Below are 24948 nucleotides of genomic sequence, written 5' to 3'. Positions count from 1 at the left end.
GTATGTAAAAAGTGTACACAGAATTGTAGAGGGGAGAGATCTGTGTTTGCTGGAGTAAAGCAGAGTTTCATAAAGGTGGGATTTGGCCTTTAAGGACTGTTAGGTTATACTAATAGGAAGAACTAGCATTTCATATGTGGGGAATACCATGAGCAAAGGCACAGAGGCAGGAATAACACTACCCATCACAGTGGGTTCTATTTATTATGCACCTGTTACGTGCCTTGCACCATGCCACACGCTGTACATTCATGATATCTAATCTTCACAGCAATCTGGGATTATGAGATGCATATTTTACAAATAAGAGAACTCAGATTTAGAGAAGCACGAAACATCAGGATCATGATTCAATGGCTGTGCTCCACCCACTACATAGGAAGGTAGGGGCAGTTAAGAAGAAGAGTACCACTCTGGAGAGCAGAACACAGTAAACTAGACAAGTTGGTGAGGCTCGATTATGGAGACAGTGGATATTGATGGATATTGGATATTGAACAAGGGTGCTGGACTTGACCCCATCAGTAACAGGAGACCTCCGTAGATATCTCAGCACATGCATTGCATGGAAGACTTTGGAATTAGACAACATTCAGATCTTGTTCAAGGCCATACTCCATGTTAGCTGAAGGACTCTGGGAGACAGCTGAACATGCTAAGGTTCAGTCTTCTCACTTGTAAAATGTGTTTGACAGTAGCACCCATTCATAGAGAACTTAAGTGAGGCAATGTGTTTAAAGCTTCTGCTAAAGTACTTGACATACAGTAGGCGTTTAACATGTAGTACTCCTGCTACTACCACTGCTGCCAAAACAGCATTTCTAGATGATAATTTAGAGAAAAATAGCTATCGGGCTGTACCCTGGTGACATGTGATGAGGGGGCATGGAATTCTGGGAGAAGGAGAGACAGGTGAGGATGAATTTCAAACATGGCAAAGATGAGTCCATGAGACATGGTGGCTGATGTAAGGGACAAAGGAAGAGATAAGCCCAAAGACACAAATTTGGAAGAATTGGAGAAGTGTGGTAACACAGCCAGAAATTAGGCAGCGAGGGAGGAACTTAGTTTTAGGAGCGGGATGATGAGTTAAGTTTGGATATTTTGAGTTTGAAATCTTGGTAATACATTGAGGACTATATACTAGAAACTTTAACAAAAAGGTTGACTCTGGAAACGTAGATTTGGGGATTGCTATAACAATTGTATTTATTTGTAAAACAAAAATGAACTAGAGCCCGATATAAAGAGAGAAGACCAGAGGCCTCGGACTGATACCTGGAGGTGCCTGCAGTTGGGGAACATGAAATGGGAGAGGAGCCATTGAAAGACCAAAGGAGCAGAGGGAGAGATAAGACAATCATGCAAAAGAAAAATGACAATAGTGCAGATCACAGAAGTCACAAAACACGGAGGGGATTTTCCAAAGGAGAGAGAGAGAGATCTACTGTGCCCAGAGCTGCTGAGGAGAGAAAAGACTGAGGGGACTGGACAGAAATTCTGCAGTTGGTGTGGTGACAGCTGGAACCAGGACTGGGAGGAAGCAGGTGGCAGTAAAAGCCAGGGGGCACTGCCCATTCATCCATTCCTTGGAGATGCTAAGTGTACAGGGAACCAGGCTGTGGCTAGAAGTTGTAGCATAAGAGACACAGGAGATTATTTTTTGTTGTTGTTTTTTGGGAGAGGCTGATACCTCTAATAATCCTCAGAGTGAGTTTCAGTTCCTCTCCACCCCTTCCCAGGGCACATCTCTTCATGGACATGCCCCCTTTTCCCATCGCTAGGCCCACAGTCTTAGTGGAACCTCCAGGAACAATCTTGCCTCCTTCAGTTCTCACGTACGGCTCATCAACCTGACCCATTTGACCCCAACCCCACCATTTCTGATAATATCCTGGATCCTAGGACCTTGAACAAACACATCAAAGATTGTTTCTCCTTCAAAGGTATCATCGGGATTGAAGATTATTTTACTTAATTTATTTTTTTTTTCTGGTTTGACACAGGTATCTAAAAAAGTGATAGCAATTATTATCACTGTGTGCTTTAGATCACTCCTCTCACACACACGCCAAGTTCCTTCACCTCTTACACTGTAATTCCATCATGAGCTGTACCCCCTAACTGTTATTTGGGGCATGGCCTGGGAAAAAAACTCCCTGCCCTAGCCCACTTTGTAAGTGATTCTTAGGTTCATATTTCCTCCACAAAGCCTCTCCATTTGAAGTCCTGCCCTGGTTAATCATGGGACTTCAGTGATTATTTTCCATCTTTTCCCTTCCTGAATATGACACCAGCTCAAGTGACAAACATTATGTGCCAGTGAATAATGTAGACACAGTTGCCACATTGTATAGGTAATGTTTACTCTTCCTTCTGTTGGTGGCTTCACCCAGTAAGCTAGCTTCTTTTGACATTATATCATACAGGCCAGAAACTGTGTCTAATTCAGGGTGTCTAACCTTCTGTACTCTAGTATCCTCACCCAATGTCATATAAAGAATGGTACTTGATAAGTGCTTCTTGTTGTTGGTTTATAATGATGGTGACCCCACTCCTATTCCCTGCAGGTGCCCTTTTATGGTGACGACCAGGTAGCCTTATTTCTCTTCCGCCTCCTGCAAACCCACTGCAGGTGTCACTTCTTACTTGTCAGCAGCTCTGAAATCCAGTCTTCCTTTCAGACTTTCAGGACAAACCCTCTTTCTTTAATACTTGTATCATAATATTCTCTCCTTTCCTTACATTTTTTTTCTGCCTTTGGGGAGGTACAGCATTTATGTTCTGATCTGAAACATTCTCCACGGGCAAGCCTCTGGTTATGTACATTTTAACTTTGCTTTTCCTCCCTGCTACCCATATATTTTCATTCTAATTCCAGATACTGCAAGGCACAGTCGTATCACAGTATAACCTTGCATCCTGGACTTAAGTACCGCAGTGCTGGGTGAGTCAGCCAATAAGCTCTAGGAGTATTCCTGGAAGTCATTCTACTTTGGGATTCCCAGTAACACTTTAACTATATGTTGAAGTTACCGAAAAACACGTCAATCTGTCCTACTCCACAAAAATAAATGTATCTATAATTTAATTTCTCCTTAACTACATCTCCAAAATGCCCATGTCCAGTCTAATGACACCTGATGGGAGGAACAATGTGACGGTGGGGAGTTTGAAGTGTACAGTATGATGGACTTAAACCAATTGCTGTTGATATATTTTACCTTTGACCATTTACAAAACCTGTGACTACGTGTACACAATTCTGGGCCCCTCCTAGGGTTTTGGGAGAGTGTGTCCGTGCTAGTGAGGGGCTCCGAACCTAAAGCTTCATTAAATTCATGGCAAATCCACCTTTCCGTGCCACCTCTCTGAGTTTCTTTTTTCATCTGCAAAAAAAGAATACTATTTGCTTTGCCTATTTGGGAGGTTGTTGTGGTATATATGATGAAACCACCTATGTTTTTTAAAAGCACTTTATATTACTATTTAATGCATTATTGGAGTTTCTTCTCACATATCTTTTCTGATATTGGCTATGACAATATCTCCCCTCTTGCACTCTCTTCTTACAAAGACCTTGACACTCACCATTGAGAGTTGCAGCCTCTGTTCTTACTCTTTGAATTTGGATGAGTTTCTGACCACAGCAGAACCAATACTATGACTCCCAAAGCCAGGTCATAAAAGGTGAAAAATCTTCCACCTGGCTCTCTTGGTATGTTTACTTTTACAATCCAACAGCTGTGAGGAAGCCCAAGCTATAGAGAAGCCCACATAAAGGAGAACGAATAGCCACCTTCAACTTTCTGGCCATGTGAGGAAGCTGTCTTGAAAGTGGGTCCTCCAGCCCCAGTTAAGCTGACATTGATGGAACAAGGACATCTTGTAGAATCCTGAGCAAGATATGCGATTGTTATTGTTTTAAGACTTTAGGTTTTGGAGTGGTAAGTCTTGCAGCACTAGATAATTGATATACCCTCTAGGTTTCCAATTAAACCCCTCTCCGCACACTGCAGACTGGGTTTTGTGATCACACCTTACAATTCTCTACACTGATGCCTTTTCTCATACCATTTCTTCCATTGGAATGTCCTCTTCCCATTGAAATCATATCTATCCTTGAAAGTCCTCTATGGCACTTCCTCTATGGAGCTCTCCCCTCATTGCCCCAGCTAGTTGTAATATCTTCCTCCTTTCAAATCTTGAAGAACTTTGTATTTACCATTTATATGGTATTTATTGCCAGGATGGATATTCAGAATATTTATCAAGTGGCATGGCCAACTACTGACCAATCAGAAGGGGGGCCTCCTGAATTATCGGTCCTGGGATTGCCCTCAGCCATGCAGCAAAGTTGGTTCCACATGATCTCAGCTCCTCTTCTGACCTGTATGCACCTTCAGGACAGGGCCCCTCATATATTTTTGTAAGTATCCCACCCCCATGCAAAACATAGAACCTTGCACCCGATGTGCTATGTACATTATTTTAAAATAATTTGCTAAGACTTAAAAAATAGATCTCTGACTAATAAAAGAGAAGGTATAGAGAAAATACCCAAAGGGAAAAGGAGCTTAAAAAGGGACTCCAGGATCCCAACTTGAGCCAAAGGCAGATAGATGCTCAACCCCTGAGCCACCCAGGTACCCCTTTAAAACTGTAAATAACTGAAAAACAAGATAAAGTTTCTCAAACCAGGATCATGAAGCCACAGGATTTTTTGATCTGAGGGCTTAGACATCATCTAATTGGTACTCATGCTTGTGTGCGCAAAGAATCGCTTGGGGAAAAATAGTGTATGTGTGGAGACAATACAGATTCTGCATTCTGTATCCAGGCATTCTGAAAAAGTAGGTCTGAATGGGACTGATGAAGCCTCCTTCTTCTTTCTTTTTCTTTTTTTTTTTTTTTTTCTCATTGTGGCTTTTTCTTTTAATTGAAGTATAATTAACAAAAAATATGATATTAGTTTCAGGTGTACAATATATTGATTCAGCAATTCTATACGTTACTCAATGGTAAGTGTAGTCACCATCTGTCACCATACAGCACATACAGCACGATATTATTGACTATTTTCCCTATCTTGTACTTGTCATCTCCGTGACTGTGACTTACTTATTTTTTAATGGGAAGTTTTTACTTAATCTCCTTCACCTATTTTTTTTTTTAAGATTTTATTTATTTTTTCATGGGAGACACAGAGAGAGAGAGAGAGAGACAGAGACACCGGCAGAGGGAGAAACAGGCTCCCTGCAAGGGGCCCAAAGCGGGACTGATCCTTGACCCATGGGATTATGCCCTGAGGCAAAGGCAGGCACTCAACCACTGTGCCACCCAGCCATCCCCTCCTTCACCTATTTTGCCCATTCCCCCACTACCCTCTCCTCTGGCAATCTCCAATTTGTTCTCTGTATTTAAGAGTCAGATTTGCATTTTTCTGATGATTAGTGGTATTGAACAACTTTTCATGTGCCTGTTGGTCATCTGTATGTCTTCTTTGGAAAAATGTCTGTTCAGATCCTCTGCCCAATTTTGATCGATTGTTGTTTTGCTGATGAATTGTATGAATTCTCCATATATTTTGGATATTAGCCCCATATCAGATATATTAATTCTTTTAAACAATTTTATTGGTTTTTTTTTTTGACAGAAAGAGAGAGAGAGAGAGAGAGCACAAGCAAGGGGAGCAGCAAGCAGAGGGAAAGGGAGAAACAGACCCCCTGCTGAGCAGGGAGCCTGATGGGGGACTCGTCAATCCCAGGACCCTGGGATCATAACCTGAGCCGAAGACAGGTGCTTAATCGACTGAGTACCCAGGCGCCCAGATATATGATTTGCAAATATTGTCTTTTTCTTTTATTTTTAATGATAATAGTAGTAACTTTTTAAATTTTTACTATTGTTAGCTAATGACTTTGAGCTGGTTGATTGCCATTTTATTTAATTTTGCTTCTGAATTGCAACTCTTATGAAATTTTCTTTGTTTTTTCTCCAAATTTTTATTTAAATTCTCGTTAGTTAACATGTAGTATAATACTGGTTTCAGGAGTAGAATTTAGTGATTCATCACTTACATACAATACCCAGTGTGATAAAGCCTCCTTCTTTTTAAAAAAAAAATTTTTTTAAGATTTTATTTATTTATTCATGAGAGACACAGAGAGAGAGGCAGAGACATAGGCAGAGGGAGAAGCAGGCTCTCTGCCAGATGCCTGATACAGGACTCGATCCTGGGACTCCAGGATCCCAACCTGAGCCAAAGGCAGATAGATGCTCAACCCCTGAGCCACCCAGGTACCCCTGAAGCCTCCTTCTTAATGAGCTCTCCAGGTGACTCTGATGCAGGGTGTCGGTGGACCTCACTTTCAGAAACCCTGGCTTACTTAGACCTCCTCCGTCAGGGTCTACTTTATTCTCTCTTGCTGTAGTCATGTGCCCTTTGAAGTGGCCATGGATGCAGGACTATACCATAAAGTGGAAGAGGTAGCATAGCCAGAAGGAAGGAGAAGTTGGGAAAGCCATAACTGTAGGGCTGCCTTTGAAGGAGAAATCACTGCCTTTAATCTTTGGGTGGTGGCAAAATGAAACAAAGCACTTCACTGAGATCAGCAGGAAGACAAATAGCCTGGTTGGGGAGTCTTCTGTCTGGGGGTGTCCTTGGGTGGAGTGACCTGTTTCTTCACAGTCGAGTAAATTGTTGCTGGGCTGAATCACTTGGTGTAGTTCAGCCTCCACCCTTGGCTACCCGGTTCCTACCAGTCCAACATCTCATTTCATTTACCCACAACCCCAGAGCTAGCATGAGAACCCTAGAGTCTAACATCAGATTATTTACTTCAACTCCCTACCCCCTCTTTTTTTTTTTTTTCCTGAATAAAATCTACATAGTTCTGAATCCTTCAACTATTTGGAAATAAATCCATGGAGTCTTTACACCTTGTTCTCCCAGCTTTCCATGCTCCATCTTTCAGAATCCTTCACAAAATGAGTGATCTGCCTAAAGTCTGAGTCTCTGGATGAGGTCTCAGAGCCATTGCTTATGCCTAATCTTATGCCCTATCGTGTCGAAGAGGTGGCTGCCCAGCCTTTCAAATCTCAATATTTGCCGAGAATATAAACTGAGGAACATCCTTAAACTAAAACAGCTTTTCATCAGCAGGAAAATGCTGCTGATCATTGGAGGCAGAAAAGAAAAGCAGGGAAGCAGTGAGCGGCTACCACTGACTTCGCATGAATGATCATCAAACGTGAATTATTTGGGAGCAGCAGAATAGCCCTCGTCTATAAAATGTTAGGGCTTCCTGAAAATACTCTTTATCCCCCCAACCCCTGTGCCTTTTTAATTCTTTTTAAAATAAATACCTGCCTAGAATATAATCTAGAAACTAGCATCTCCTAAGTGATGAGACCCCGTAGAATCCGAATCCTGCAGAGTACAAAGCCTTGTACAAATGTAACCACAAAGGTGGGCAAATCCCTATCATTGCCACAGACTTTCCTGGTGGCAAAACCCCAGGCTTTCTGTCATCAGTCTTTAATAATTGCACTTTGTTGATTTTGTTACAACACTCGCATTCGTATCAGCGCTGTACAAAGCGCCCCACATCATGTGCGCTTGTTTCACTCCCCACAAAAAAATCAGGAAACAGAGGCTGTAAGAGGTTCTGTGACTCATCTAAGGTCACAGAGCTAGCGCCGACCAGGGACTCGGCCCAGAACCTCGATGCTAATTCCGGGGCCCATTCCACCATGTCACCTGGACTTGCTCTGTGGCTGAGCCCAGCCGGCCCCGCACAGCTTGTTCAAGGGAGAACCTGGACGTGGGCCTCCAGGGGGCCCTGAGGGGGCCTCCAACTACTCAGGGGCATAACTGGCCCAGGGCACCTGCCACTGTGCTCTGCTCTGCAATCCAACCCTGCCTTGCTGAGATCACCCTTCCTAACGGCTGCACCCTACCAATGACCAAAGTAGCAGGGTGCTGGGAATGGGCCCCTTCCTGGGAGCCACGGGACTTGTCAGGCCAGTGGCTTGGTCTCAGGGTGCCCTTTGGCCTTGCTCAGCTTTCCTCACTGCATGGGAACCGAGGAAGCATCCACTCCACCTAGCTTCCCCTCCTTCACTCAAAGTCATACATGTAGTACAGTCTGCTGGCAATCCCACCCTACCCCAGCTCCCCAAGCAAATCCTTGGCTGCTGCTTCCGGAGGCCCCAGATTATCCCAGCCTATCCCATTCCTTTGTTGTTGATGCACATGCAAGTTGCATCCCCATGCTCAGGAACCCAGAGGAAAACCTGGTGTTTGCTCGCTGGTGAAGCAGCAGAAGAACTAAGAAGGCAAAAGATAGAAAGATGGGGCAAATTCCAACATGCATGCCAGTGCTGGCCCGAATCTGTCCTTAGACCCGGAGGAATCTTTGGGGAAAACGTTAGGCAGGCAGATAGACGCTGCCATGGATGTGTCTGCTTGGACAGTCTGCTCGAAGGAATCAGGAAGAAATGGTTGTTCCTGAGCAGAGATGCTCCCTAGGCAACCCTGTCTCGCTGTGGACACAGGTTATTCCTACTGGGCCTCCTGCACTCCTCTCAGGTTTCAAAGGCCTCTGTCCTTATGATCTGCTTTTCTTAAAAATTTGTATTCAAATTTGAGTTCGTTAACATCCAGTGTGATATTAGTTTCAGGTGGACAATGCCGTGATTCAACACTTGCACATGACACCCGGTGCTCCTCACACAGTGCTCCCCTCAATCCCCATCACCCCTTTCACCCATCCTCCCTCCACCTCCTCTCTGGTAACCAGCAATGTGTTCTCTAGAGTTGATAGTCTGTTTCTTGGCTCGCCTCTCCATTTTCCCTTTGCTCGTTTGTTTTGTTTCTTTAATTCAGTATGTGAGTGAAATCATATGGTATTTGCTTAAGACCTGTTTTTGTTGACCTTTGAACTGCAGGTGGCGGGGAAGAGGGGAAGTGTGTAACTATGAGACACAGTCATTAAAGAGAGAACCATCCACACTGATTCCTCCCAAAAGCCATCACAGAAGGCATTAGTCTTTGTATCTGTCGTTAGAAGGAACTAGTCTGAAAAACAGATCCCACCTTCAGGATCCCACATTCTGCTCCCCTGGGTCACGGAGCAAGCATAGCATGCCATCCGAGCTCATTCACTAGGTGCATACTGAGCCCTACCTTGGCCGGGTGCTGGGGTTCAGAGAGGAAATACTGTCTGATGGGGTCACTAGCACATGTCAGGGAAACAAGATAAGGAGGGGGAGGCTGTCTAGGGAGATGCTGGGATTTAGACAGCTTGATGTATTGAAAATCAACTTTTTTTTTTTTAATCCTGCTATTACATATATTTACCCTGGTGGCGATGCTCTCATTTTAAAAACACACAGCAATTATCCTCCAGTGGGTCGACAATTAATCCGGGTGTGGCCGGGGATGGCGGGATACTGGTCTGTGTAGTGTCGGCACCAGTACTGTCAGGCTGCAGTTGCTGGCCCTTCAGGGGGAAGGTACTGAGAGTTTTGCTCTGGGGTTGTGATCCTCAGAGTCTCCACCTCGTTATCTGACAGCAGCCAGGAGCTCCAAATGGTCCCCAGTGTCCTGAGATGACCCCAGGGCAGGTGGGGGGTATGTGGGGGGAGTTAGACATCAGGGAGCAAAGTGGCACAACACCCTCTAGATCTGGGCTGTATGAAGCTACTGAGTACTTGATGGGTGGGGTTCACCTGAATTGGGATGTGCCGCATGTATAAAATACTCAATGGATTTTGAAAACCAAATTTAAAAAAGAATGTAAAATATCTTATTAATCATTTTTTAGATCGATTATATGTTGAAATGACATTGTTTTGGACACACTGAGATAAATAACATATGATTAAAATTAACTTCATCAGGGCGCCTGGGTGGCTCAGTCGGTTAAGTGGCTGACTTTAGCTCAGGTCATGATCTCAGGGTTCTGGGATCGAGCCCCGTGTCAGGCTCCCCGCTCGGCAGGGAGGGAGTCTGCTTCTCCCTCTCTCTCTGCATCCTCCCTGCTGCTCATGCTCTGTCTCTGTTTCTCTCTCAAATAAATAAATTTTTAAAAAATTAACTTCATCTATTTCTTTTCACTTTTTTAATGTGGCTATTAGACCATTTAAACTTACATATGAGGGCAGCCCGGGTGGCTCAGCGGTTGAGTGCCTGCCTTTGGCCCAGGATGTGATCCTGGAGACCTGGGATCGAGTCCCACGTCGGGCTCCCTGCATGGAGCCTGCTTCTCCCTCTGCCTGTGTCTCTGAGCCTCTCTCTCTGTCTCTCATGAATAAATAAATAAAATCCTTAAAATAAATAAATAAACTTACATATGAATCTCAGATTATAGTCACGGTGCTGCTGTAGATGTCAGATCCAGTGAGGGCAGTGATCGTGTCTGTGCTCATCCAATAACTGTCACACTCATAGAATTTAACACAGCCTCAAGCACTGAAAAGAACCAAATAAATAATTTGTAAAATGAATGAAAATATGAATGAGCACATGGAGATCAGTTTCTCATTTCTCTGAAGCAAGAAGCATTTCTATTCCCTCACACCCCCTTTAATGTCTGAGAAAGAGGCAGGAGATTTGTAAAAATCCACCTCCCAAATATGAATCTCCGGCCCTGGACTCCCCTGAGCGTATATCTGATCACCTGCTCAGAAATTTCACTGAGGTGGGTACCAGACATCTCAAATTTAACATCTCCAGAGCCGAATCCTTGATATTCTTCACAAACCAGTCCTGCTCAAACCTTTCTTACCTCAATAAATGGCGCCCTGGTCTACCAGTCTTTCGGGATAAAAAAAACCCCTAGTCATTCTGGAATACTCTACATCCCCTGTTAATACCACTACCCAATCCCATCCAATCAAAAAATAAGATTTATTGGTTCTCCTGCAAAATATATTACAGATGTAATTACAGATTTCTCCACCATCACTGCTGCCACATTGCGACAAGCCACCTTCATCTGTCATTGGCGCTCAGAAATTCTGTGAACCATCGTTATCCTTCTGGCAAAGACAAAACAATGGATGCCTGGAAAACTTTATGGTAAGATGACTTTTATTGGCATTTAACAAATGGGTTTCAGTAGAGCACATAAGCTGCAGGATGGATGTAGGTGGGCACTCATCTAAATATACAGCAGCCTTTGGGCAGGTCTTAACTTTGTCCAGACAAAAATCTGCTCTCTAGAAAAAACTCTCCATGGAGGTGGGATCCAGAGATGGGCAGGCAGAGGCTTTACCCCCATCATTTATTGGCTGTATGACCCCAGCCTTTCCTGGGTGGTGGGTACCACAGCGGAGCAAGCATCACTCCTCCTCCTAGCACAGCTTCCTGCTGTCTTTTGGGGACCTCATCAACAGTGTTCCCCCCAGCTCAGAAGTAAGCGAAGCACATCCCTACCCCCCCCCCACTTGAAACACACAAAACATAAAATAATAGCTTTCATCTCTGAATCACAGATAAGATGAAGGAGATATCAAACATTTATGGAAATAAATCATGGGCCCTCCTCAAACACCCTCCTCCCCTACAAACACACCGCCATCCTTCTGGTGCCTGGCTTCATCTTTGGCTCTTTCTGGTGTGATTTTTGTCTCTTCCATGTGACACTGCACTTCCCAGGGGTAGCCCTCTAGTCACTCTCTCCCACTCAGTTCTGCTGTGCCAGGCCAATCTTCCAGAAGTACCATTTTCTTTAAGACATTTTCTTTAATTTTTTTTAATTTTTTTTAAAATTTTTATTTATTTATGATAGTCACAGAGAGAGAGAGAGAGAGAGGCAGAGACATAGGCAGAGGGAGAAGCAGGCTCCATGCACCGAGAGCCTGATGTGGGATTCGATCCCAGGTCTCCAGGATCGCGCCCTGGGCCAAAGGCAGGCGCCAAACCGCTGCGCCACCCAGGGATCCCCAAGACATTTTCTTAAATAAGAATCTGCAATGGCTCCTGTGGTTCATTCATTCATCTTTAAAAATTCATTCATCCAACCTACGTTTATACGGGGCTGTATTCTGGGGATGATGATGAGCAAAACAGGTCAGTGCTAAGTCCCTAAGTCTGGATGAGCCCCATACTCTTTCCTACAATTTTTTTAACATTTTACCATCTCTCAAACAGGCCTTTGCTGTCATTATTTCCCCAAACAGGAGTTCCACCTTCACTCATTTTCATTCTATGAATTTCACTCATCACGAAAGGACCAATTCAAAGCCTCCCTCCTCAATACTTGTCTGAATTAGTATCTTTTATTTCCTGTACTAATTTGGTTGCTATCCTTCACTGTCTTATTTTTTTTAATGCAGTTACTTTTTCATATCTGTGGGTCTTATTCCTATAGTTAAGCATAAATATAAACAGCTTGAGTGGGATTCTTCCAATGTCTAGTTGGTAGACTGTTTTGTAATATTTTTGATTAATTGCTTGATTTACACAGAAATTTACTATTTGAGAGATCTACTCCATTATCAGTGAAATTCACATATAGATTATAGTTGACCTTTGAACAACACAGGTTTGAACTGTGCAGGTCCAATAATATGTGAATTTTTTCAAAAAAAAGTTGGAAAATTTTTTGGAGAATTGCAACAATTTGAGAAAATTCGGATGAACCACGCAGCCTAGGGATATCGAAAAAAGTTAAGAAAAAGGTATGTCATGAATGAGTAAAATATATGTAGAGATTAGCCTGTTTTATCATTTGCTACCATAAAATATTCACAAATCTATTACAAAAAGTTAAAATTTATGAAAACTTACAGAGGCCAGACATACCACCATTTGCAGCCAGGAGAAATATAAACAAGCATAAAGATGCGGTTAGTAAAACTAACTGTAGTACATATTGCACTACACTAATAATTTTGTAGCCACCTCCTACAGCTCCTGGGGTGAGCTCAAGTGTACAGATAGCCTCTTAAAACACCCTGTCGGGATCCCTGGGTGGCGCAGCGGTTTGGCGCCTGCCTTTGGCCCAGGGCCCGATCCTGGAGACCCGGGATCGAATCCCACGTCGGGCTCCCAGTGCATGCAGCCTGCTTCTCCCTCTGCCTATGTCTCTGCCTCTCTCTCTCTCTGAGACTATCATAAATAAATAAAAATTAAAAAACAAAAAAACCAGCCTAACCTATCTTCCAAAATGGCTTTATCATAAAAAAATAAAAATAAAAATAAAAAAATAAAACACCCTGTCATGCTAATTATCTCCATGTGGGCAGCTCATCTCTCCAGTAAATTGAATGGCAGTAAAAAGTGATCACTAACAGTTCTTGCATATTTTTCATCATATTTAGTGCAATACTTGAACATCACGGAATCCATGTGAAGCACCACTAGCGATGCTGGAAGTGCTCCCAAGAAGCAGAGAAAAGTCTTGATATTATCAAAAAAAAGTTGAATTGCTTGATATGTACTGGAGATGGTGACCTATAAGATGTGGTTGCCTGTAGTTTCAAGTAAATGAATCCAGCATAAGAACCATTATTAAAAAAAAAAAAAGAAAGAAAGAAAAAGAAAAGAAAATCCGTGATGCCATTGCCACAGCTACACCGGCGGCATGAAAACCTTGCACTTCTTGCTAAACATCCTTTATTTCTTATTGGGAACGTGTGAGTGTGCAACCTAGGGTGGGGGAGGGGAGCAGTGTGGGGGAGGGACTGAAAGAAAGAGAGAATCTCCATGCTGAGGCTCAATCCCATGACCCTGAGATCATGACCCGAGACATTAACCCGACTGAGCCACCCAGGCACCCGGAAGAATAACAGCTTTTATGCAGGCACAGGATTGTTACACGAAAGGCATATATCAGCCTCCAACATGATTCAAGACAAAGCAGGATCCTGATATGACAACGTGAAGCAGAAGGAAGGCAAATGATCTAAAGCTGAAGAATTTAATGCCAGCAAAGGATGGTTTGATCTTAGAAAGAGGTTTGGTTTAAGTAATCTCAAGATAACAGGAGAAGTGGCTTCTGCTGACCAAGAGGCACCAGATAAGTTCCCAGACACATGAAGAAAATCATGGAGGAGAAAGATCTGCCCGAACGGGTTTTTAATGCAGATGAAGGCAGAAATGCCACAAAGGACATTTATCAGTGAGGAGGAAAAGCAAGTACTAGGATTCGGGACAGGAAGGGATAGGCTAACACTCCTGCTTTGTGCAAAGGTAGTTGGGTTTATGACTAGGACTGCCCTTTTCTGGGAAGCTGTGAACCCCTAGCCTTGAAGGGAAAAGATAAACACCAGCTGTCGGTCTTTTGATTATACAGCCAGAACCCTTTTTTTCTGGATTAGTTCCATCAATACTTCGTCCCTGAAGTCAGGAAGTACATTAGCAATAAATGACTGCCTTTTTAAGTTCCTTTGGAAAAAAAAAAAAGGTTTTAAGATAAAGTTCCTTTCATATTGGACAACACCCCTGGTCCCCCACAACCACATGAATTCAACACCAAAAGCATCAGAGTGGTCTCTTGCCCCGAAACACAACATCTTTAATTCATACTCTAGATCCGGGGTCATAAGGACTTTTAAGGCTCATTACACACATTACTCTATAGAAAGATTCTCAAAGCTGTAGAAGAGAACCCCGGTAGAGAGAAATCATGAAAGTCTGGAAGAATTACACCATTGAAGGGGCCATTGTTGTCATAGAAAAAGCCATCAAGCCCGAAGCAATAAATTCCTGCTGGAGAAAACTGCTCAGATGCTGTGCAAGACTTCACAGGATTTACGCCAGTGCCAGTCGAAGAAATAATGAAAGAGATTATGGATATGGTAGAAAAGGGTAGGGGATAAAGGGTTTCGAGATATGGGTGTTAGAAAAATTCAAGAGCTAATAGAATACCACGTCAGAGGAATTAAGAGATGGCCAGACTGAGATGAAGGCTCCCAAACCAATGCCAGCCAACGAGGAAGAAGATGCAGAAGGGGGCAGTGCCAGGAAAATGGACATTGGCCACTCTGGCAGAAACCAATCTGATTAACTCAAGAACTGATTTTTGTCTTTTTTTTTTTTTTTTTTTTGATTTTTGTCTTTTTTTAATGACATGGACCCTTCTGTGATACAGGCACGGACACCGTAACAGTGGAAGAAGGATTGGTCCCATTTAGAAATATCTCTAGACAAATGGAAAAGCAAAAAAGGCAGGCAGAGATTACGATATATTTCTATAAATGTATACCTAGTGTGCCTGCTCCTCCTGCCTCCCCTCTACCTCTACCTGCCCTGGGACAGTGAGACTAACTCCCTAAGTCTGGATGAGCTCCATCCTCCTCAGCCTACTCAACAGGAAGACGAGGAGAATCAAGGCCTTTATGATGACCCATTTTCCACTTAATGAATAATATATAATTGTCATGCCATTCCATTAAGGATTATCTGTCATGTATGTGTATGTGGCTTCTGTGAAGATCTAACATTAGTAGGGCAAGAACTGTAGAAGACGTTCTTGTATCATCGTCCTCACCACGGCCTACGTTTTCACCGTGCAGAGCACCGTGAGCAAGACTTGGCAACGGCTAGCTTATCCTTATATAGGCAGAAGGTGAGCAGTACTTAGTAAAAAATTAATAATGCGTTAGTTTTCTTACTGTTTTATGACTGCTTTCAAAGAATTACATCACCGTTAAGCTGTATGCCTCTCTTTCATAATTGCAGAAGTTACACATGGGGCAATCATGGGTAAGTGGTTTTAAACAATATAACGATGTTTTCAATACTGCGTTACTGTGTTATGAATATTACTATTATGCTGTGTGCCATAAAAATTTTATAGCAATTTCATTACTATATAGGCTAGGCTACTGTGAAGCAATCATAGGGGATATACAAGGCTACCATAAAGCAATCATATCGCTGCTTTTTCATTATTAATGTGTGAATCATTATACCTGTAAATAAATATGAATTTTTTACATCATATTTTCATTTTCTCATGTTTGGTGTTATTAATGTGTATTAACATCTACAGTGTTTGGGATCATATAAGACAATATTGAAGTAGGTACTGACAAATGATTCATTTTATTTATTTATTCATGAGAGACACAGAGAGAGAGAGAGGCAGAGACATATGCAGAGGGAGAAGCCGGCTCCCCACAGGGAGCCTGATGTGGGACTCCATCCCGGGATCTTGGGATCACGACTTGAACTGAAGTCAGACGCTCAACCACTGAGCTGCCCAGGTGCCCCTTCTTTATGATTTTATTAATAACATTTTCTTTTCTCTAGCTTGGTTTGTTGTAAGAATACAGTATATGATATATATAACATACAAAATATGTGTTAAGGCTTCTAGTCAACAGTAGGCTATTAGTTGAGTTTTCTGGGAGTCAGAAGTTACACACAGATTTTAACTGTGTTTGGAAGGGTTGGCACCCCTAGCCCCTGCATTATTCAAGGGTCAACTGTATTTATTTTTGTCGTCATACTGAATTATCCAATTGAATTTCTATTATTTGAACTTTATATAAAGTCTTTAATCGGGAGATATTTAATATCTATTCTCTACACTGAAAAATTGTTTACAAATTCTATTTGTAAACAGGAAATATGATTAGTCAGGATTTGCTATTTCTCTTATTATTATTATTATTCATTGTGTTTAATATGGCATTGAGCAAACAGGCAGTGCCTAATTAAAAAACAATCGATTGTAATGTTTCCTGTATTTCAATGGTTGATTTTCTTGTCAAACTTTGCCATTACATTCTGACTTAATTGAAAGCAAGATTGTGTTTTATTTACTCTGCATCAACAAGGCCCCGGACAGCCCTGCTACCTGTTTGAAAGAAAAAGAACCAAAAAATATGATGGATGGATGGATGGACAATTTGAAGAATGAGTGCAATTTCTTCCAACCTAGGTATAAAAGTTCCCTGAAGAAACTGGTATATGAGCTTACCTTAAAGTCTAAAAAAGCTTTAGATTTGGGAGTTGATAATAAGGGCAAACCCAAGTAAAGCAAGTATATTAAGCAGCAGCCTGATGGATCAGAAGAGTTTGAGTTGGCAAGATATGAAGTGCCAGAAGATATGGTTGATGACTAAAAATGTGTTTAGCATACTTGTGAATCCATTAGAAGCTTTTTAAGCTCCTTGAAGGCATGACCTGTTGATGAGTGTGTTTGCAGAGCTCAGCCCTGTGCCTGCCACAGTGAAATAATGGAATAAAAGACAAGTCAAGGAGGAAGGTTGGCCCATGACTATGTCTCTGAAGTCATCTACTGAAATCGCTTTCCTGGCTCACTCCATTCTACCGTATTGATTGCCCTGTCCTTTCCAACACATGACTCAGAGCCTTTGCCTTCATTCTTCCCTTTACCTGACACTTTCCTTACTCTGCTCTGCCTCATTGACCTTCCTTCTCTTCCTTAAACATAACCTCCCTGACACCTTTGCGGTTACCATTTATTTTTTATTTTTATTTTAGTTTCAGAGGTAGAATTTCATGATTCATCAGTTGGAAATTACACTCAGTGCTCATTATGAAACATGCCCTCCTTAATGCCCATTACCAAGTTACCCCATCTCCCTACCCACTTCCAGTGACCCTTAGTTTGGTTCCTAGGGTTTGGCGTCTCTTATGGTTTGCCTCCCTCTCAATTTTCATCTTATTTTATTTTTCCTTCCCTTCCCCTATGTTCATCTGTTTTATTTCATAAGTTCTACATATGAGTGAAATTATATGGTATTTGTCTTTCTTTGACTGACTTATTTTGCTTAGCATAGTACCCTCTAGTTCCATCCATGTTGTTGTAATGCAATTGCCATTTATTCCATCACTCTGCTGGGAAATTTCTTCCCACTTGTCATCATGGCACTTGATCCCTCTTTCATTTAAATATCTTCTCAAAATCTCTTTTGCTTCCTTGAGAAGCCTTCCTTGCCAATGTATATAAGGAGTGCCTCTCTCCTGTCACTGTCAATCTCCCAAACTTTCATTTTAATTCATTTTTTTTCAGATTTTATTTACTTATTTGAGAGAGAGAGTGTGTGTACATGTGTGGGGGAGAGAGACAGACACAGAGACACAGAGAAAGAGAATATGTTGGGGGAAGGAGCAGAGGGAGACGGACAAGCAGACTCCCCACTGAGCAGGGAGTCCGTCACAGGGCTCAATCACAGGACCCTGAGATCATGACTTGAACCAAAGGCAGATACTTAACCAACTGAGCCACGCAGGTACCCCCAACTTTTATTTTTCTATTGTTTTATTTTTCTTGATAGCACATATTGCCACCTTATATTATTTGACAGTTGTATCTTTATTGTTGACCTCTCACCCTGTTAGAATATGAGCTCTTATTCCTAAAAGTTCATATGCTGTTGGAGAATTTCCTTGTTCCCTATTTCCCTAAAACAGTGCTTCACATAGAAAATTCAATAAAATGTTGAATAAACAAATAAGTATTTTAAATACCTTACCCTGGAATTGAAGACTTTTTATACTTGTACTCCAATCTTTCTTTGGGTGACTAAGTCCTAGAACTTCAAAGGTAGAATGGACCATGTTAAGATGATCTTATCCCGGGACACCTGGGTGGCTCAGCAGTTGAGCATCTGCCTTCAGCTCAGGTTGTGATCCCAGATTTCCGGGCTCAAGTCCCACATCAGGCTCCCTGCAGGGAACCTGCTTCTCCCTCTGCCTGTGTCTCTGCCTCTCTCTGTGTGTCTCTCATGAATAAATAAATAAAACCATTAAAAAAAAGAAAAAGATTATCTTATCTATTCAGGGACACCTGGGTGGCTCAGTTGGTTAGGTGTCTCACTGACTCATGATTTCTGCTCAGATCATGATCTCAGGGTATGAGATCAAACACTGCCTCGAGCTCTATGCTCAGCAGGGAGTCTGCTTAAGATGCTCCCTCTCGCCCTCTAAAACAAATAAATCTTTAAAAAAAAAAAAAGATTGTTTTATCCATCCAAAGCACTTAAAAGATGAGAATAACAAGGCCTAACATGTAAAGCATAAATTGGAGGCAAAATCACACAGTTAATTGGTGAAAGAGCCAGAATTAGAAACTTGATCTCCCATGGCCTAGCAGGCTTAACCCCAGCCCACACCCATTCTGCCATCCACCCTCCATCAGGAATCAAAGTGAGCTTTCTAAAATGCAGCTGTGACCCACCTCTATTTGAAACTGTTCAGTGACTCTCCATCACCCAGTCCAATCAGCTGGGCTGGCCAAGAGCAGCTGCCATGTTGGCCCCATGTCCTTGTTCTACGCTCAGGGTCATTTCATCCATCTGTACCTCCCTATGTGCTCATTTGTACCTGGACTTGTTAGCATTGGTTTGATGATTCCTAGCCATTTATCCTTCAAAACTTTGTTTAAGGGGCTACTCCACCATGAGGCCTACCATTATTCCATCAATCCAAGTCCCTGAGAAATAATTAATTCCCCTCCTCTACATTAATTCTAATCCTAGTACTTGCCTCTATCATTGCAAAAGATTTTATTTACCCATTCATGAGAGACACAAAGAGAGGCAGAGATATAGGCAGAGGGAGAAGCAGGCACCTCATGGAGAGCCTGATGTGGGACTTGATCCCAGGATCCTGGGACCATGACCTGAGCCAAAGGCAGGCATCCAACCAGTGAGCCACCCACGCATCCCCATCACATACATTATAACCCACCTCACCCCCCGCACCCCCCCCCCCACACACACACAGGGTTACAGAATTTGGTGGACATTTGTCATTTTTTACTGTGCAATGCTCAATTCTCCTTCTATGGGGTGGGGGGGGAGGTGGGGGGAGGTAGGGTCACACTACCTTGTTGGCAACTACAGATGACAAAGCCTAGAGATCCTCTTTCTTTCTCTGCCCTGGCAGCCAGAGTGCAGGTATAGGGCCAGAGGCTGACAATCAGAGGCTCATCCTACAATTTGGAATCTTGAGCAAGTGTAACAATCACAAAGAGATTAGCTGGGATCTCCTTGTTGCACCAGCGACTGCGGCTGTGGTGGTGGCATTCTAACAAGGCTGTTCTTGCTAAAAGATGGCTATGCTTCTTCTTGCTTCTTGGCTTGGATACCAGGCTCAGATACTGAATGTCTTGTGAGTTCTTTCCAATATTCCAGATCTATACAAATCAGCCATAATTGGTTTCTATTGCTTACAGCCAAGAAGCCGACCGTTCAGCAGAGGGTAGGTGTGTTAATCCGCTCCCCACCCCCGCCCCCAAGCTCTTCCAGAAGCAGTGCAGTGAAGATTGTACTTCAGGAGCAGACTGCTAGGGTTTGAATCTTGACTTTTGCACTCACCAGCTATGTAGCTTCAGGCCAGTAGTTCAACCTCTTGAACCTGCAATTTCTATTAAATAGGAAGAAATATCATGGTAGTTTTAAATAAGAGTATATTTAAATCTTAGTGCATGTATACACACTTAGTGCGTGTATATGTAAACTCTTAGTGCAAAGTTCAATAAATATTTGCAGTTACTATCATGTATCCATGTATGGTGATTCAAGTAGTTCAATCTTTCTCAAAAAAAAAAAAAAAAAAAAAAAGTCTTTCTCCTAAACAACCTGCCTCCTCCTACCCTATTCTTTCTGAATTGTCTATTTCTTGTCATCTGAATATGTCTTGGGCACTTGGCTCCCTCATCTAAAGGGCTCAGCACCATCCCCATCTGTCTAAATCCTAACCATTCTTCAAGGTCCCTTCAGTGAGGGATCCGCCATGGCTACTCTTCCCAGTGAATGTCCTGCCTCTTTGTTCCCATAGTGCTCTTTCCCTACACTACTTATGATAGATTGGATTCTCGGCCCCTGCTATTCACAGCCCCTTCTTGTGGAAGGATTATACGTCACCCTCATAACTTGACGGCGCCAATAAAATGTGAGCAGAAGTGGCATGTGCCCCATCCAAGCAGAGGTTTGAAAGTGATGTGGCCCTCCCATTGCACTTTCTTCTTTGCCATGAGTGGCATCTCCTTTGAGAGAGGCTGTCCTTCCAACCTGGGTCCTGGAGAGATGAAAATCTGTGGAGTCCACAGATGATCTTTAGTTCAGCTGTCATGAGACTGAAAAATAAACGTTTGGGGCACTTGGGTGGCTCAGTGGTTGAGCGTCTGCCTTTGGCTCAGGTCGTGATCCTGGGGTCCTGGGATCTAGTCCCACAATTTGCTCCCTGCAGGGAGCCTGCTTCTCCCTCTGCTTGTGTCTCTGCCTCTCTCTCTGTGTCTCTCATGAACAAATAAATAAAAATCTTAAAAAAAAAAAAAAAGAAAAGAAAAGAAAAAGAAACTTTTGTTGTTATCGGCCACTGAAATTTTATTTTATTTTTTAAAGATTTTATTTATTTGACAGAGAGACAGCACAAGCAAGGGGAGCAGCAGGCAGAGGGGGAGGGAAAAGCAGGCTCCTCACTGGGCAACAGGCTGATATGGGGCTCCATCCCAGGACTCCGGGATCAAGACCTGAGCCAAAGGCAGATGCTTGACAGACTGAGCCACTCAGGTGCCCCAGCCACCGAAATTTTAGAGTTCATGTCCCTGTAGCAAAACTTAGCATAAGCTGACTAAGGCACCACTCATTCACATTTTTTTCTGTGCTATTTGGTATTATTATTTATCCTTAAAAATATATATCCTGTGTTCCTGGGGTATTTTCCAAAACCAATAGCCAATTTTCTGCTGACATCAACAATTCAATTCAGTTCATAACCTAGAGTCAGCACAGACTCCCAAAGGTTAAGGGCTCAGTCCCAAAGACTGCCCTCTTGCTTCAGATGTCAATTGCAAGTAGCGAGGCCCCACACTTATGTCCAATTTGGCTACAAATTGGGCATTCCCGTGATTCACTTCTCGGGTTCCATAATTGGCTAGCACAACTCATAGAACTCAGGGATGTTATAAAGGTTAAAAATAAACAGCCAGATGAAGAAGTTTATTGGGGCAAGGTTCAGGAAGGTCCTGAGTGTGGGAGCAGCTATCTCCGTGGAGTTGGGGTGTGCCACCCTCTGGGCACATGAATGTGTCCACTAACTCAGAAGCTCATCAGATTTCTTCTCAGAGGTGTTCTGGAACTGAATCTCCAGACCCCTGCTAACTTCCTGGAAGTCAATGAGTGAGGCTGGAAGGTGACCCTAGTCTGAGGCTACTCTAAATCACCTCATTAGCATAAACTCAAGCCAAAGGGACTCACGTTGAGTAACAAAAGACACTTAACACTCAGGAAATTCCAAGGGTTTTAGGGACTCCAGGCCAGGAATCAAGGACAAAGACCGAATACATTCCCTATTATTTAACAATTCCCAGTTTAACTTAAAAACCTTTGCAGATAGAAATCACGTCTTTTGTCTTATACCCACAACAGTTCAACAACAGCCCCAGATGGTGCCTACCAGTAAAAGTGAGTGCATGGTAAAGATGATTTTTCAATATACTTGAAAAGGAGGTAAATTAAAGCTGACCTATTAACCCAAAGTTTAGACTAGACCACTATGCTATTTTTTTTTCATTTAACATAAAAGTTATAGACACCAAATAGCATGGGGTATATACCTCAGTAGGAACAACACCCAGGAGAAAGAGATTTCAGAAAATTACAACCATTTAAGTTTTCAGCAACCTCTCCAGATTATTACCAAAAAAGCCAAGTGCTTGGCAAAGTGGGAGCTTTGTAAATTCTGGCAAATCGAGTGACCTGAAGAAGACCCCGTGAGAGTAGAGGCATCTAAATGTTTTAAACTGTGATTCCAAATGACCAGAAGCCCAAGGTATGTGCCTGCATTTTAAATGGAAGAAGAGCCTGTCAGCTATTAAAAAAAAAAAAAGTATATGGATTTTAACAGTGATACAAAACCAGTCCTCTGCAAAACACCTTTTAATAGCCTTTAGCTGTGCAGAATGAGTATTATAATAAATTTTATTCAGTCAATGAGAACATTGATATTTACCATATTGAACTAATTTCAAAATTCCATGTATTTAGGCCAAATACATGGGATCCCTGGATGGCTCAGTGGTTTAGCGCCTGCCTTTGGCCCAGGGTGTGATCCTGGAGTCCCGGGATCGAGTCCCATATCAGGCTCCCTGCATGGAGCCTGCTTCTCCCTCTGCCTGTGTCTCTGCGTGTGTGTGTGTGTGTGTGTGTGTGTGTCTCTCTCTCTCTCTCTCTCTCTCTCTCTCATGAATGAATAAATAAAATCTTTAACAAAAAAACAAAGACATCTCCTTCCGTTCTGACTACATAAGACTATTCCTGATGGAGACTCTTGGCTTCAAATTTAACAGAGTCAAGGAAAAGAATGTACTGTCACAGACATAGGTGGGCATCAAAGAAGGGTCAGACTTTGATCACATGGCCAAAATGCTGGAGGCCCCAGTACCGTGTCTTTTTAGTGAGTGAATTAGGTAAAATATTTTGTACTAAAATTTTTGAGAAAGAGTATATTCTAGGGATAGATAGGCTCTTGGTCATCATACTGTGAGCCGAGGTCCCATATATTATTCAACTCTGTGCATCTGTCATGAGTAGGTGTACACACACGCACCTGCACACTCCAACACCTGCCTCCTGGATAGCGTATCGTAACTGCCCGGTAATTGTTTTTAAATGAAGTCTGCAGATCTTCATTTAAAAACTTAGAATAAAACTGCCTACATGTGCCAAACTGATAACACCACGCACTTAAAAATGGTTACACTATACCTGGAGGCTTGGGATGGGGAACCTAGAACCAACGTCCTATTATGTGGCAGGCCGCTCATCACCTGTAGTTTCAGGTGTGGGAAATGAGGCTCAGAGAGAGAAGTCATACAAGTAGCGTTAAGACAAATTTCTAGACCCAAGATGGATCTGCTCCTGTCCAGGGTGTACTGTCAGTAAACCAAATTCAGATGACTTTAGTGTGCCTATAAATGCTCCACTTGACCAGAAATGCAGTGTATGGAGTGGGCCAATGCCCAAATGCCAAGCCCGCCTGGGCTCTATACATATTTCTTTATTCCTTCTCACTCCAATCTAGGGTAACCATGTAGCTCCAGCCAATCAGGTATTTTCTGTTTTTCTCTTCCCTGTCCTTCATCATTTATCTTATAAACACTTCCCGCCTTCCTCCCTGCTTTACAGTTCTTGAATGGGATGGGCTCCATGAAGTGTGTTAAATAATTTGTTCACATCGATGTCCTTTGGGAATGTAGATGAGGTCCAGAGCAGATGGCCAAGAAAGAATTCTTGACATGTCTTAGGTGCATAAAGGTGACTGGCTTTATTAAAGCCCGGGGACAGGACCCGTGGGCAGAAAGAGCTGCTGCGCTGGGGTTGTGAGGGGTGACTGATTATATACTCAGGAATTGGGGGAGGGAAGAAAAAAGGGAAGTGTCCAAAAGGACTTTGATATGCTAAAGGAGACTCTCAGGATCCTGGAGGCCTTGCTATTGTGGAGCTAGAGTTGTTTTTCCCTCCAGCAAAGCATTAACAGTAAGACAGTTGGGAGTTTCCCTGGGAAGGTTATATGTAGTCTTGCCTGTCTCTTGTACTGGTCAATGGGCTGCAGGCCGTAAGAAAATTTATTTTATTTACATAAATAAATGTACCTTTGTTTCCCACATCACTTTGGATCAGGGGGTGATGTTAGGATTCCAGAAAATTGAGTCTATGGGCCTATCTATAATCTAACTTTCAGAGACTCCACAAGAATGCTTTTTTCTGAAAATCACTAAGATGTTTGTAAACTGATGGAGACTCCTGTCTTGAAGGACTGAGATCTCTACTAACCATTTGTTTTGTCCTTTCCTTAGTTTTAGGGCAGCCAGGAGTGCCTGAGGAATGTCACACATGTCCCACCTGGGAGTGGCGAGGGGGTGTTTCCAGGTGTTCGCTTGTGCTTTGCCCTCAGCTTGCTTTCTGCTCCCTCATCAGCATCACTTAAATTGTCTTCTTTAACCATTTTATTTA

At 42.7% G+C, this 24948-nt stretch overlaps 1 long non-coding RNA gene across 4 annotated transcripts in view; it reads left to right on the top strand.

The window, feature by feature from the left end:
• LOC144284325 (uncharacterized) overlaps positions 1 to 15041 on the top strand; it is a 38437-nt gene extending 23396 nt beyond the window's left edge. For 2 of the 4 annotated variants that reach the window (XR_013352673.1, XR_013352671.1), the window contains exons 3-6: positions 2882 to 2947; positions 4250 to 4429; positions 10946 to 11086; positions 13333 to 15041. This is a non-coding gene — a long non-coding RNA (uncharacterized LOC144284325). The remainder of the gene's footprint in view (positions 1 to 2881; positions 2948 to 4249; positions 4430 to 10945; positions 11087 to 13332) is intronic. The other 2 variants (XR_013352674.1, XR_013352672.1) reach the window with 1 other exon arrangement.
• Positions 15042 to 24948: the final 9907 nt, after the last annotated feature.

This window comes from Canis aureus, chromosome 15 (genome assembly GCF_053574225.1).
Source record: "Canis aureus isolate CA01 chromosome 15, VMU_Caureus_v.1.0, whole genome shotgun sequence".
NCBI lineage: Eukaryota > Metazoa > Chordata > Mammalia > Carnivora > Canidae > Canis > Canis aureus.
The sequence above is the reverse complement of the archived record's forward strand: the minus strand, read 5'-3'. Positions and strand labels throughout refer to the sequence as shown.